Source organism: Chrysemys picta, chromosome 1 (assembly GCF_011386835.1).
Source record: "Chrysemys picta bellii isolate R12L10 chromosome 1, ASM1138683v2, whole genome shotgun sequence".
NCBI classification, from domain to species: Eukaryota; Metazoa; Chordata; order Testudines; family Emydidae; genus Chrysemys; species Chrysemys picta.
This window is the reverse complement of record NC_088791.1, coordinates 21,909,257-21,922,733: the sequence shown is the minus strand read 5'-3', so window position 1 is coordinate 21,922,733 and position 13,477 is coordinate 21,909,257. Positions and strand designations below refer to the sequence as shown.

The following is a 13,477-nucleotide window of genomic DNA, read 5'->3' as shown; positions in this document are numbered from 1 at the left end:
ACTAGCACAAGTAACTCTTCTGGATCTCAGACTGTCTGAGGAATATTCCCTCTCCACACCCTCCCTAGAAAAGTAAAAGGTCCAGAAAGATAGGCAACCTTAAGTATAAGGGTAATAATCAGCACACCTTATAATAATCAAACAACTATTTTCAGCCTTATGTAATAGTATCTGTCTATTGCATGAATATGAAATTGCCTATGTAAGAAATCACAAGGGAAGAATGACTAATGATTCAGGAGATTAAAAGATACTGCTTTCTTAAGGGCAAAGCAGGGTCTTCTGCAAATATGAAGGGCTCTAAAGACAGCAGGATCAGTTTGAGCAGACTACAAAGTTCTTCACTTGGGAAAAAAGTTTTTGATTTAATTAGCTCAATAGCTGCTATAATCAATCCCCTGAAATAGTGAGTATTTCCAGATATCCATTTTGCTTCTAACGTATTTAAATAGAACAAAAAGCTCTGTTACAGTGAATGAATCCCCAGGTTGGTAGAACAATCACTCAGCAGTTAAGATTAGTTCAGTGGAGGCATCTCTTTAAGCTAACCATCTCTGCCTCTCATTTATTACATATGCAAAGAGCAGATTTAACAACTTTATAGACATGTGTATGGTTTTAATATAAGGCCCATTTCTGCTTTCCTTAAGCATTAAAACTCACTGTTTTAACAAAGGAATTGAACCATGAATGTATAGGTGTTTGTTCAATATTAACATCCCTCATGTCTCAGACTAAACCTAGTCAAACAGCTCAGTAATAAAATGTCTTAAAACAGACTAGCAAGTGTGGCAAGGCACCTCCTTCATCTCACCCAACCAAATGCTTCCCTCTCTGGTGATGGCATGCCTGGGGTAAATCAGCCCCAGCCAACACTGGGTACAGTGTTTGTCTTCCCCCCTTTTGTACTGCTTTAGTCATATTTCCTGGGTAGGCCTATGGCGTGATTCTCCACCAAACAAAAGGGGAATAGTCCCATAAACACATAAACAAAGGGTGATACCTTCCCCTGCTTCCTCCCTGGGGCTGTGTGTCACCCTGTAGTCTCCACTGGGGTGTCAGTCCTTCCCTTAGCAGGCACTCAGCCTTGTCTGCCTCCCCTCCTGAAGAAGCTCACTTCTCTGCTGCTACCAGCCTGGTAGCCACTTGTCTCTTTCTCCCTCCTGTTTTTAAAAGGTCTCAGGCAGCCCTTAACTGGATCCAGGTGTTCCCAATTTGACCTGAGGTAACCCCTTCTCAGTTTATAGGGAAGAGGGCCTTTAACATTCTAGGGCTAACATAGCTACCTTCCTAGCAGAGCCCTAGTAGCTTGCCATGATTATATAGGAGTTAGTACTCTGCATTGTGGCTGCAAGCACCTTGGTTCAAATCCAAGTCATGATATTGCTTTGACAACAATATCACACCATCTTTGCCACACAAACTACCTTTTGAACCCTTTTTACTTTGCCTAACCACATTAGAAATACACACTAGATAGAAGGAAAATTGCTCTCTCCAGACATAGTACATTTGCTGGTGTCATTATCACTATTAATAATTGTCACTCTGAACACAAGTTTCCATCCACAAACACTGGATCAAATTCTGCTGCCTCTTAGGTTGGCATAGATCCAGTGTAACTCTACTGACTTCACTAATCTACATCTGATCTACCCCAATAAAACAGAGTAGATTATGGCCCATTTTACTGGTTCCAAACATACCCCCTTCATAGGTTTTGGCGTCACTGGAACCTCAGATAACAACAAAAATGTGGCTGATCCAAGCCACAGAGAGAAGCACCAGTAATTCTACTAAGCCAGGAGGACTTTTATATGTAAGCTTATTCCTCAGCTGAAACCCAATAATTAAGACCCATTACACAAACAAATGCTAGTTATTAAAACAGAAACTTGACAACCAGAGTTTGAGGGCTAAATGATGGCTCTGAGCACTGGTGAAGCCGTGGGAGTAGGCATGGTAACAGGGAGAAAGCTGCCGACTACCCAGTTGCGGCTGGAGGGAGGCATTAAGCCTACACAAGATATAACGGCTGCAAGAGTATGGGAAGGAGGAATGAGCTCAACAGCAGCACCTACCTTATACACAAGCACTGTTGTTTGCCTATCTAGGTACAGCTGGCTTGCAGAGGGCAAGGCTTTGGTTCATTGGCTGCAAGGCACTTGCTCTGGATTTAAACCAACTTAACTGACATCAGAATCTGGCACCAGTATTGCTACCAATTTCACTTCGAAATGTTATATATCTATGGAACTCTTCAGTGAAGTAGCAGTGTGATGCAACATCTCTCTTCGGTACTTATATGGCCCCACTACTGTAGTATCAGAGCACCTCACAGTCTTTAATGTATTTATCCTCCTCTTACTTGTGTGAGGAAGGGAGGTGCTATTCTGATTGTAAGCCCGTCAGGACAGGGACTGTGTTTTTGTTCTGTGCAGTGGAGCCCTGTTCCATCATTAAGGGTCCTAGCCGTATGGTAATACAAATAGCCTAATTTTACAGATGGGCAAGCGAGGCAGAGAGAGATAAAAGTACTTCTCAAGGTCACCTAGGAGGTCTGGGGCAGGTCAGGGAACTGAAAATGCGCAGCACATGGACCCCTAGACAACCCTTCCTCTTATTCACCTATCATAATTATTTTATGTGTTAATATTACTGTCCCTGAAATGATACTGGAACTCTAAGCATAGTGGAAATTTTGGCTGATGCAAAACAAGGAAAATTTCAGTTACATAGATAGGACAGCTTCTTAGCTGGTATACATGTTGTGACAAAGTTCCTCCTCTATCTTGGTGGGTCCTGCACTTATTAGCGGATTTTCTTGCTTTAGAGATTCACCATGTGGGTTGGGGAACAGCCCAGAGACCTTCCCCGCTGGAAGAACCCACAGTCCAGGTCAATTGGGAGCCCTGTGGACTGCAGTTGTATATAGTGCCTCCTGTAACAGCTATAGGACAGCTACAACTCCCTGGGCTACTTCCCCATGGCCTCCTCCAAACACCTTCCTTATTCTCACCACAGGACCTTCCTCCTGGTGTCTGATAACACTTATGCACCTCAGTCCTCCAGCAGCATGCTCTCTGCACCTTTTGCTCCCAGCTGCTCACTCTCACACCACAAACTGAAGTGAGCTTTTAAAACCCAGGTGCCCTGATTAGCTTGCCTTAATTGAGTCTAGCAGCTTCTTCTTTATTGGCTCCAGGTGTCCTAATTAGTCTGCCTGCCTTAACTGGTTCTAGCAGGTTCCTGATTACTCTAGTGCAGCCCCTGCTCTGGTCACTCAGGGAACAGAAAATTACTCATCCAGTGACCAGTATATTTGCCCTCTATCAGACTCCTATACCCCACTGGTCTGGGTCTGTCACAGTGTCTATAATAAAATTTGGAATCTCAGTATCTCCTACCCAAATTGAAATATAATTTCCTTTTCTTTGTATAGTTTTATGATTATACTGCAGGGATCTTTCCTTATCAATAAATAATTCATGACATAAACATTCTCTGCAACTGTATGTTACTATGCTTCTTGGTAACTGCGTGGAATCTATTATTTGCTACTTCAATGGATCTGCTTGCTCTCTCCACTCATATGAAACACAGGACCTGATCCTGTCTACATTACATACACAGAACTTCTAAGAGTTTTGTACGCACAGGGACTGCAGGATTGGGCTTTAAGACTAAAAAGCAAAATCTGTCTACGCAAATTATGCCTCACACTAGCTAGAACATAACTGCTGAAAATCCGTATAGAAACAAAATGCTCAAATTCAATGATGTAGCATGTCTTGAATTGTAGTTTATATAATAACACAAACTGAGCTGAATTGATTTTCTACAGCTATTTAAATCTAATTATATATGCCCTATTTAATTCTCTCTCCATTTAGATTGATATGAAACATTAAAAGTTCCTGTAAATAATTTAGTGTGAAAAAACACACAAGCTAATTAAAAGCTACAGGTCCAAACGCAAGCACATTATAAATGTACTTCTAAGAAACCAACTTTTCTATTAAGGTTTGAAGTACTGTTCTGTGTTAGGAAAGATGCTGTATCTTAATGGCATCTTTTAAAATAAATATGTGCTAGTGAAAGTGTTTAAGTTTCAGTTACTCTGATTTTGTTCTACCATGAGAGCGCATTTGTTTAATTACAGTTTGAATTACCAATAAGTGGCTAAGACCTAAATCTTGTATTCTTACCTGCACAATGCAATTTTTCACAATCAGGAATTAAAAGAAATTTGATCAGGGTTATTAATAACTCTAACTAATTCTAAAACTTAGCTCTTACATAGCACCTTACATCTTCAAAGCGCTGTACCAACTAACGTCCTGATCCTGAAATCAGATTGTGCCCAATGATGAAGCTCTATGCAGGTGCAAGAGTCCCCTCGTGTGAATCTAAGTATGGGAATGGGGCCCATGTGCTTGCTCAATACTGCTGTGCAGTATTAGTGATAAGAGTTCCATCTCCCCCAAATGTCTCAAAATTGTGACAGTGCCACTGTACCCTTCAGTTTCACACATAACAAATCTCAAAACAGATACTTGTCTGCAGCAAGCCAAACACAGTCATCAGCATTAACTACTGCTAGGACTGGCTGAAGTAAAATCAAGCTTTCAGTTAAATAAACATTTTCATGGAAAGTGTGTGCTTTTCTTGACTTTTTTTTTTTAATTTCTCATTGGAAAACCAAAAGCCTTCCCACAAAATTGTGTGTTTTCACTCAAAAATGTTCTGGTATTTAGTAGCTTTCAGAAGGAAATTTCTCAGTTGTTGGTAGTTTTCAATTTTTCAACCTCATTTTCTAACCAGCTCTAGTGTTAGGTCTAGAAAGTACCAAACTAGAACAAGGGAAATGATTGTATATTTCTCACCTCATCCACCAAAAACATATCCTTTTCCTCTCCCCTCAAGTTAAATTTGTATCACTATTTCTATGTGTCTTGAATACAGTTTTTCCATAGCATCCTGATCAGGAGTACACATTAAGACAAATGTCTCCTCTTGCACACAAATGCTATGACAGGCTCAGGAAATTATATTTTTTCCCCTGTTCTTTAATTTATACAGATTTCCCCTCCCTCCCCATGTGTTAAAGAAAAAATAAGCGAGTCACAGTTTCTGGAGGAGAAAATAAAACTAGGATTATTACTGCAAAGTGTACGTAGGGTCTGGTCTACACTACAAAGTTAAGTCGACATAGGTCACCTTGCATCAACTCAGTTGTGCACGTGGTAGGGTTGCCAACTTTCTACTCGCACAAAATCAAACACCGTTGCCCTGCCCCGCCCCGCCCTTCTTCTGAGGTCCCACCCCTGCCCCGCCCCTTTTCTGAGGCCCTGCCCCGGCTCACTTCATCCTCCCCTCCCTCTGTCGCTCCCTCTCCCTACCCTCACTCACTCGCTCATTTTCACTGGGCTGGCTCAGGAGGCTGGGGTGTGGGAGGAGGTGAAAGCTCCAGGGTGGGGACACAATTGAGGCGTTCAGAGTGTGGGAGGGCGATCAGGGCTGGGGCAGGAGGTTGGGTCATGGGGGGGGGGTGCGTGAGTGCTCCGGCTGGGGGTGCAGGCTCTGGGGTGGGGCTGGAGGGTGCTCCATGCTGGGACTGAGGGGTTCAGCGTGAAGAAGGTGGATCAGGGCTGGGGCAGGGGGTTGGGGTGTGGAGGGGAGAGAGGGCTCCGGCTGGGGGTGCAGACTCTGGGGTGGGGCTTTGGTTGAGGGTTTTGGGGTATAGGAGGGTGCTCAGGGCTGGGATAAAGGGGTTCAGAGGGTGGGAGGGGGATCAGGGCAGGGGCAGAGGATTGAGGTATGGGGGGCAGTGAGCGCTCCAGCTCAGGGTGCGGGTTCTGGGTTGGGGCTGAGTGGTTTGGGATGTAGGAGGGTGCTCCTGGCTGGGATCGAGGGGTTCAGAGGGCAGGAGGGGGATCGGGGCTGGGGCAGAGGGTTGGGGGTGCAGGAGGGGGTCAGGGGTGCAGGCTCTGGGCGGTGCTTACCTCAAGCAGCTCTAGGGAGCAGTGGCATGTCCCCTCTCTGGCTCCGTCCGCAGGCGCCGCCCCTGCTGCTCCCATTGGCCATGGTTCCTGGCCAATGGGAGTTGCAAGGGTGGCCCTTAGGCCAGGGGCAGCGTGCAGAGCCCCATGGCTGCTCCTAAGCATAGGAGCCAGAGGAGGGACATGCTGACTGCTTCCCAGGAGCCTGCCAGCCGTGCTGTGTGGTGCCGCCAACTAGACAGTCAAGGGCCCAGTCAGCCATGCTGACCGGAGCCTCCAGGATCCCTTTTCAATCGGGTGCTCTGGTCAAAAACCGGACACCTGGTCACCCTAGCACATGGCTAAGCTTAAAGTTGTCTCCCAACAATGTAAGTACCCTATTACAGCCACACAGAAACACCAGCTCCCCCAAGCAGTGTCGAGCCATGGTTAATGAACTGAGGTTGATGCAGAGTGTGTGTAGACAATGCATTATTTATGTCGACAATGATACTGCTCCAGCAGCTCTCCCACTTTGCCTGACACGGAATGTTCTGGCCACAACTGTGAACTCCACTGCCTAGGGGTCACAGAGGGTGGAAGGCCCCGCTCCCCTTTAAAGCCGTGAATTTTTGAAATGCCTAACAGCTCTCCACTGTCGTGTGAAACTGCCCAGTTGACCATACCAGCTAAACACTCCAGATGTGCTCCGGCCTGGAGTAAACAGGATATATTGGATCTCCTGGGCCTGTGGGGAGAAGAGACTGTCCAAACTAAGCTAAGACCAGCCATAGAACGTGGACATCTATAAGCAGATTGTACTGGGGATTCAGGAGAAGGGGTTTGACAGGGAACAGCAGCAGTGCCACATGGAAGTGAAGGAACTGTGTCAGGCATATGAGAAGGCTAGGGAGGCCAACAGTCAATCTGTGCCAAGCCACAGACTTGGCATTTTCACAAAGAGCTGCATGGCATCTTTGGCAGAGACCCCACCACCACGCCCCACAGCACTGTGGATACCTCCAAGGAGACTGAGTCACAGGCCCCTGGCATCAACAGCAAGGAAGAGGAGGAAGATGGGGGACATGCAAACAAGGGGTCCAGAAATGCCGTGAATCAGGACCTGTTTGAGACTCCACCACAGTCCAGTCAGTCAAGCACGGGTAGCCTGATGCAGGGGAAGGAGCCTCAGGTAAGCGTATAATTGTATTTCCAGTTAGTGATATACTGGTGGCGCCCCCAACTTAACAGGATACAGCTACTGACTTTTCACCAATATACTGGTACGAGAAGAGGGAGCAGTACAACAAAGACAGGTAACCTTATTATCTGCTTTTCATTCCCCTGTAGAGTTAGGCAATGGGGGGGTGGGGAGGCATGTGAAGTAGTTTGTTTATGTACACAGGGATATCCCCTGAACCCTCCTGAGAGGTCTTGATAAAATGTTCATGGAGGTACGCTGCAATCCTCAAAGTTTTCTAGGTATGACAGCCTTATTTCTTCCTCCGCAGTAGGAAATCAACAATAACTTCAGCAGACACCATTGCAGTACACAGGCCAGCAGCATAGGGTCCCATGCAGCTTCAGGACACTAGCTGCAGCTGTGTTCTCTGTGCCTTTGTTACTCTCAGGAGTGAGATATCTACTAAAAACTACCACCACCTATGGAAAATAGTGCCAGCATTCAGTGCCAGTGCCCTAGACTCATAGCTTCATGCAACTGAGTATTTCCCTCTCCTCTGGCAAGTCATACTCAGTATGCACACGCATTCCAAAGCAAAAGTGTCAAAACATGTTTTGTTTAAAACTTTTAAGGGAGCAATGGAAGCGAGTTCTGAATCTTAACTTTCATTTTCCATTGTGATTATATTGACAACGGCACTTGTGTGTGTTTTATCTGCAGCAGGTGCTATTGTTACCTCAAGCGGTTCCCTCTCCATGCCCACAGAAGGCCTGAGCAAGGTAAGGAGGAGAAAGAAGAGGACTTGGGATCATATGTTCAATGAAATCTCGCAAAACATTGCTGCATCAGACTGCGAGCAAAGGGCCTGGAGGGTGAACATTGCAGACAGCCCAGAGAAGGAAAGAGTGGACAGGAGACAGGCTCAGGTATCCCAGGACGAAAAGGAGAGGGAGATGCACCAGGACATAAATGGGGCTTCTCCAGCAGCAAACACAGATGCTGCTCACTCTTGTGTATCTACAAGTTCAGCAATCACAGGCTCACCTCTCTTTGTAGTCCGTGGAGAACTCCATTATAGTACATCCCTATACCGCCCCCCTCAGCATTCCATGTGGTATCAGGGGGCACATCCCTGCCCCTACCACTCCAGACCAGGGGATATTAAGGACAACTACTGCTTCACATATACTGACCTGTGAAAGTCACTGTTGCTCTATGTCAGGGGTCAGCAACCTACGGCACGTGCGCCAAAGGCGGCACGCAAGCCGATTTTTACTGGCATGCTTCTGCCAGCTGGGGTCCCGGACGCCGGCCCCGCTCAGCCTGCTGCCAGCCTGGGTGAACAGAATCCTAGGCCGGCAGCAGGCTGAGCAGGGCCAATGGCTGGGACCCCGGCTGGCAGGGGTGGCGGACAGAAACCCAGACCGGCAGCGCGGGTGGCAGACGGAACCCCAGACTGGCAGTGGGATGAGCTGCTCAGCCTGCTGCGGGTCTGGGGTTCTGTCCGGGGACTCCTGTAAATGTAAAATGTATTACTGGCACGCAAAACCTTAAATTACTGAAGACTTGGCCCGCCACTTCTCAAAGGTTGCCGACCCCTGCTCTATGTGTAGGTAAAATGGACAAGAATGTTCCTTTCCCGGGTTAAGTTCTGTTCCGTTACTTTATTAAGTTTTTAATGTATTTGCTTTTAAATTTCACATATTTTTCTTTGCACTGGTTTTGTTACTGAATAAAATTCTATTTGGAAAATAATTAATCTTTATTAGTTCACAACTCATGCTGCAGAGTGCCTAGCAGTTCTGAAAACACCCACTTACGTGTTACCGTACAGTGTGACAACTCATAGGATCAGTGACAAACACAGTGTAATAATCAAATGTACAGCAAGCACAGTAAAAATAGAGGCCTTGGCAGTGTTATAGTCACAGATGTACACCAAGCAGCACACAATTCCTAATAGGCACCAAAACAGTAGGATCAGGTAGAGTACAGTACACCACAACGCCTTCATGGGGCTCATGATTAAAGTGCTCTTTTAAAGACTCCCTGAGCCATATAGCTCCCCATTGAGCTCTTCTAATAGCCCGTACGTCTGGCTGTTCAAACTCAGCAGATCGCCGTTCCACCTCCGCCCTCCACCCCAGCAGCAACCTTTCCCCCCTTTGCTTCAGATATTATGGCAGAACACAGCAGGCAGCTAGAACCACTGGGATTTGTTTTCACTATGATGCCAGCATCCCTTCAATCTATCTAAAGCACATTCAACTGTAATTTGGTATCTGCTGAGCCAGTAGCTGAATCTTCCCTGGGTGCTGTCAAAATGGCCGGTGTATGGTTTCATGTGCCAGGGGAGCAAGGTGTAGGCTGGTCCGCCAGGATCCCTATTGGCCAATGGTAATCTGCTGGTTGGAAAAGTAAGTCCTTGCTTATAGCTTTCTGAACAATCTTGTGTTCTTAAAGATGAGAGTATCATACACCTTCCCTGACCAGCCAACATTGAGGTTGGTGAAACATCCCCAAGATCGGAGCTTAAATTCAGCCGGAGTTGTCTGGAGCAGAGCGCCAGGAAATATTTTCTAACCCACAGGAGATCTGGCACCTCCCATGGGGCTGAAACCTCAGGATTCCGGGAAATACTCGGTGAGAATTTAAGCCCTGCCCATGATCCACAAGCACTTCCATAACCATAGAAAATTAGCCCTATCTGTTGATGTATGTGGCAAAGCGGTCTGGTGCCAAAATAAGGCTATGCATGCTGTCTTTTACTCCACCACAATTTGGGAACCCCATTCCTGCAGATCCATCTACTATGTCCTGCACATTACCAAGAATCACAGTCCTGTGCAGCAAGAGATGATTAATGACCCTGTACACTTGCATGATAACAGCCCCTGAAGTGGATTTTCAACTCCAAAATGATTTCCCACTGACTGGTAGCAATCTAGCATTGCTACTTTCCACAGTGTGATAACCACTTGCTCTTCCACCGTCAGTGCAGCTCTCATTTTGGTATCCCTGCTCTGTAGGGCTCCGATGAGCTCGGCACACAGATCCAGGAATGTAGTTTAGCGCATCTGAAAGTTCTGCAGCCTTTGCTCGATGTGATCTCACCAGTCAGTGTTTGTCTCTATGGCCCAGAAGCAGCGTTCCACCATCTACAGCTGCTCTTTGAACACCACCAATAACAACCTTGAATTGGGTTTCCCTATGTCCCACAGCATTCAGTCCTCCAAGAAATCATCATGTTCCCTACTGATTCAGTTCTTCTTATGGCTCTGCAAATACTGGAGGATCATGCACCCTGTGCTTGCAATGCTAACGCCAAGAGTGCAGAGCTGTGGAGGCTCTATGCTTCCATGTCCAGGCTCCAGAGATGGTGGACAGTGAGGAGGACCGCGCAGGGTGAGTGGGATTTTTAAAAAGGGTCTGAAGATGATGAGACATAGATGCCATTATGAGATGGGGACAATTGCACACTGGGAAGTTGAACCCTTGCTCCTAGTCACCCCTGCTCAACTCATTTCTGTACTGCCATGCATTGCCAAAACTTCCCAAAGGTCAGCATACCGGACGATGGCAGTTTGCACACTGGGATACTACCCACAGTGCACTGCACTGTGCATCAACACAAACACTCGTGGTGAGTACATGCAACACTGGTGCAATGAGCCAGGTATGTACTTGCACAAGCGATACAGTAATCACAGTGGTTTTATGCTGACATAACTTGTGTTGACCAAAGTTTGTTGTGTAGACACTGCCTAAGAATGATGCAGTTATTTAAACAGCAGTGCTGCCAATATAGCTATCCTTACTTAGCTTCTGAACAAGCAAGAGCACAACGGTGGAGACAAAGCTCTTTCCCTCCCCCCCCCATTTCCAAAACTGATTTATTATCCAGCCCACCTCCTCACACACATGAATATACCACCTTCAGAACACAACATCTCCTACAGCTGTCTAAGCTATAATGGCAAACAGTGTAGTGCTGGATGACATCTTGACTTTACATTGTCAACTTGAGCCTCAGATCTGAAATGTGAGAAGAGACACCTACCACTTTTTATTTGGAGAAAAATTGCTTTGTAACTTAATTAAGGTGGTTGCTGACAGTTTGGAAGAAGAGAACTTGCTTCTTCTGCAAGGTTTGACAGTATCCATGGCTTAAATGTGATAATGCAGCTTATGCAAGAAATACTGAAATGTGACATTAAACCCTAGGCCTTAAGTTCACAGAATTCAGACTTGAACAGCCTGACAATTCTTTTTAAATCAGCCAATTTATTTAAAAGAAATATGTGCAAGTCTGGTTAATAAATGTATTTATCTAGGATCTGTTAATTGAAACTGAACTGAAACTGTAACATCTCTTTCAAATGATGCCTGTAATAAAGCTTTGAAACTGGTACTACACACCAAGAGATTGGCTATGATACTATAATGTGTAGTACTTCAGACTTATTTTAGGGCTGCTGTGAATATTTGGCATCAAACCTGACCATTGGTAAATGCAGTGTCACTAATGGCGAAATAAAATGAATGTTTTCTTGCTGACTAGCTACCTGATCTACTACCATAAATAAATAAATAAATAAATAAATAAAGCACAGAATATTGTGAGGAAAACTGATCAAATGACATGACTGATGCCTTAGATAGGACTGGTAGATTTTTTTTTTGTCAAAACCATTTTAAATGGAAAATTAGGGTTTTTTTAATAAATGGAATTATTCCACAAGAAGAGTCTGCTTTCCATGGAAAATTTCACTATAGCATCAATAATGCAAACCTCAAAATATTTATTCCAAAACCCAAAAAATTTAGATTCAAACTGAGACCTCAGTGCCTCATGGGAGTCTTGTGTTACCATCTCTCCTCTGGCTGAATTACTTCTCTTATGATGCACCACAGCCAGATACTCTTGTGATGTACTCCCTTGCCTCACCAAGAGGGAAGAAAATGGTATATCATGGGAGATATAGTTTAGCCAGAGAGCCCAGCCCTCACTGGAAGATGGGAGAACAAGGCACTCAAACTACAACTCCCATGTGGCATTGCAGTGCCAGTTTGAATCTATTTTTGGGGGGAGGGTTGGCTGAATTTTTTCACTGAAAAAAAAAAAAATCTAGATTTTCCATGGGGAAAATATCCCGTATTTTTCAACCAGCTCTAGCCTTAGGCCACTGTCAAATTTCACACACCGAGGAAGAATCAGTGGCCCTGAATTTCTTGCCTTTGCCTCGGAGTGGTTTTACAAGGTGCTTAGACATTTCTGAGACTTCAGCCTTTTTCAGATACATGGCTTGGTCCCACCTACACTATTAGACAGAATTATGCAATGAACATAATGGTTATCTGGAATGTAACAGGGCCCTCAGTATAGATGAATTAGTAGAATTGCAGGACCTAAAAGTTCCCTGGTACGTGACAACAGAAGGGGAAAGGGAAGGCATGCTTGGAAATGTAGTCCTAAACTGAAGCCTACAGGAAAGAGGAAGGGGGAATTCAGACAGAAAGACTGGGTGGGAATACTAGGAAATTGACCATCTATAAATGTGGCAAGTTCTTCCCAATCTGATTATCCTTTCCTGTCTGCTAAATGAGCAGCTGTCTCCATGGTCAGAAGTGGTCCTATATAAATGTTGTATTTGCTTGTGTTAATTCTGATGTAATGTATTTTTGTAATAAAAAATTACTTTATTTACAGACCTTAATTTATGATCTTTCCCTATGAAATTTGAACCTGAACAAAAATCCTTAGCCCACCGCAAATATAGCTAAGGGGTCCTACTGCTCTGGGGCATGTAGATTGGCATGTATCTACAACCTATCAAAAGCAGTGATGTGGAGCCACATTACCCCTGAGGAAGCACAATTTGTGACCTCCTTAAAGGGGTGCAACAAACCCTTCTCACATGGTCCACGGCCTCTCTGGGCTGCAGTTGTGGGGTGAATAGGGGTTGAGACGTGTCTCAGACTAATCCATTCCCCTCCTCACTACCTTCAGGAAGTATCTTGGTGGCAGATCCTGTGCTGCAACTCCAGCCAGCCTTTGACAGGCAACACAAGATTCCTCACTCCCTCCTGCCCTAGCCCGGCATCGCTACTTGAGGGCCACCGTCTAGCCTTATCGAAAGGGTTACTCCCCCCCCCCCCGCTCTCTCGCTCTCTCTCACACACACACACACACACGATTTTATACTATTACCTTATGTTTGACTAGTGACTGCCAGCTGTATTAAATACACACACGGCTTTCAATGGAATATGAATTAAAATGCTACTGACTTTTCTTGCTATAAAGTTTTCT

The 13,477-nt window shown here is 45.2% G+C and overlaps 1 protein-coding gene across 9 annotated transcripts in view; it reads right to left on the bottom strand.

The window, feature by feature from the left end:
• The window catches only part of CACNA2D1 (calcium voltage-gated channel auxiliary subunit alpha2delta 1), a 660,196-nt gene that overhangs the window by 401,571 nt on the left and 245,148 nt on the right, over nucleotides 1-13,477 (bottom strand). Inside the window, exon 1 of one of the 9 annotated variants that reach the window (XM_065553678.1) lies at nucleotides 1,004-1,028. The exons of the other annotated variants lie outside the window; for them this stretch is intronic. The gene's annotated coding sequence lies outside the window, so the exon portion shown is untranslated. Of the gene's footprint in view, nucleotides 1-1,003; nucleotides 1,029-13,477 lie in introns of those variants that run through there. 9 annotated transcript variants of the gene reach the window in all.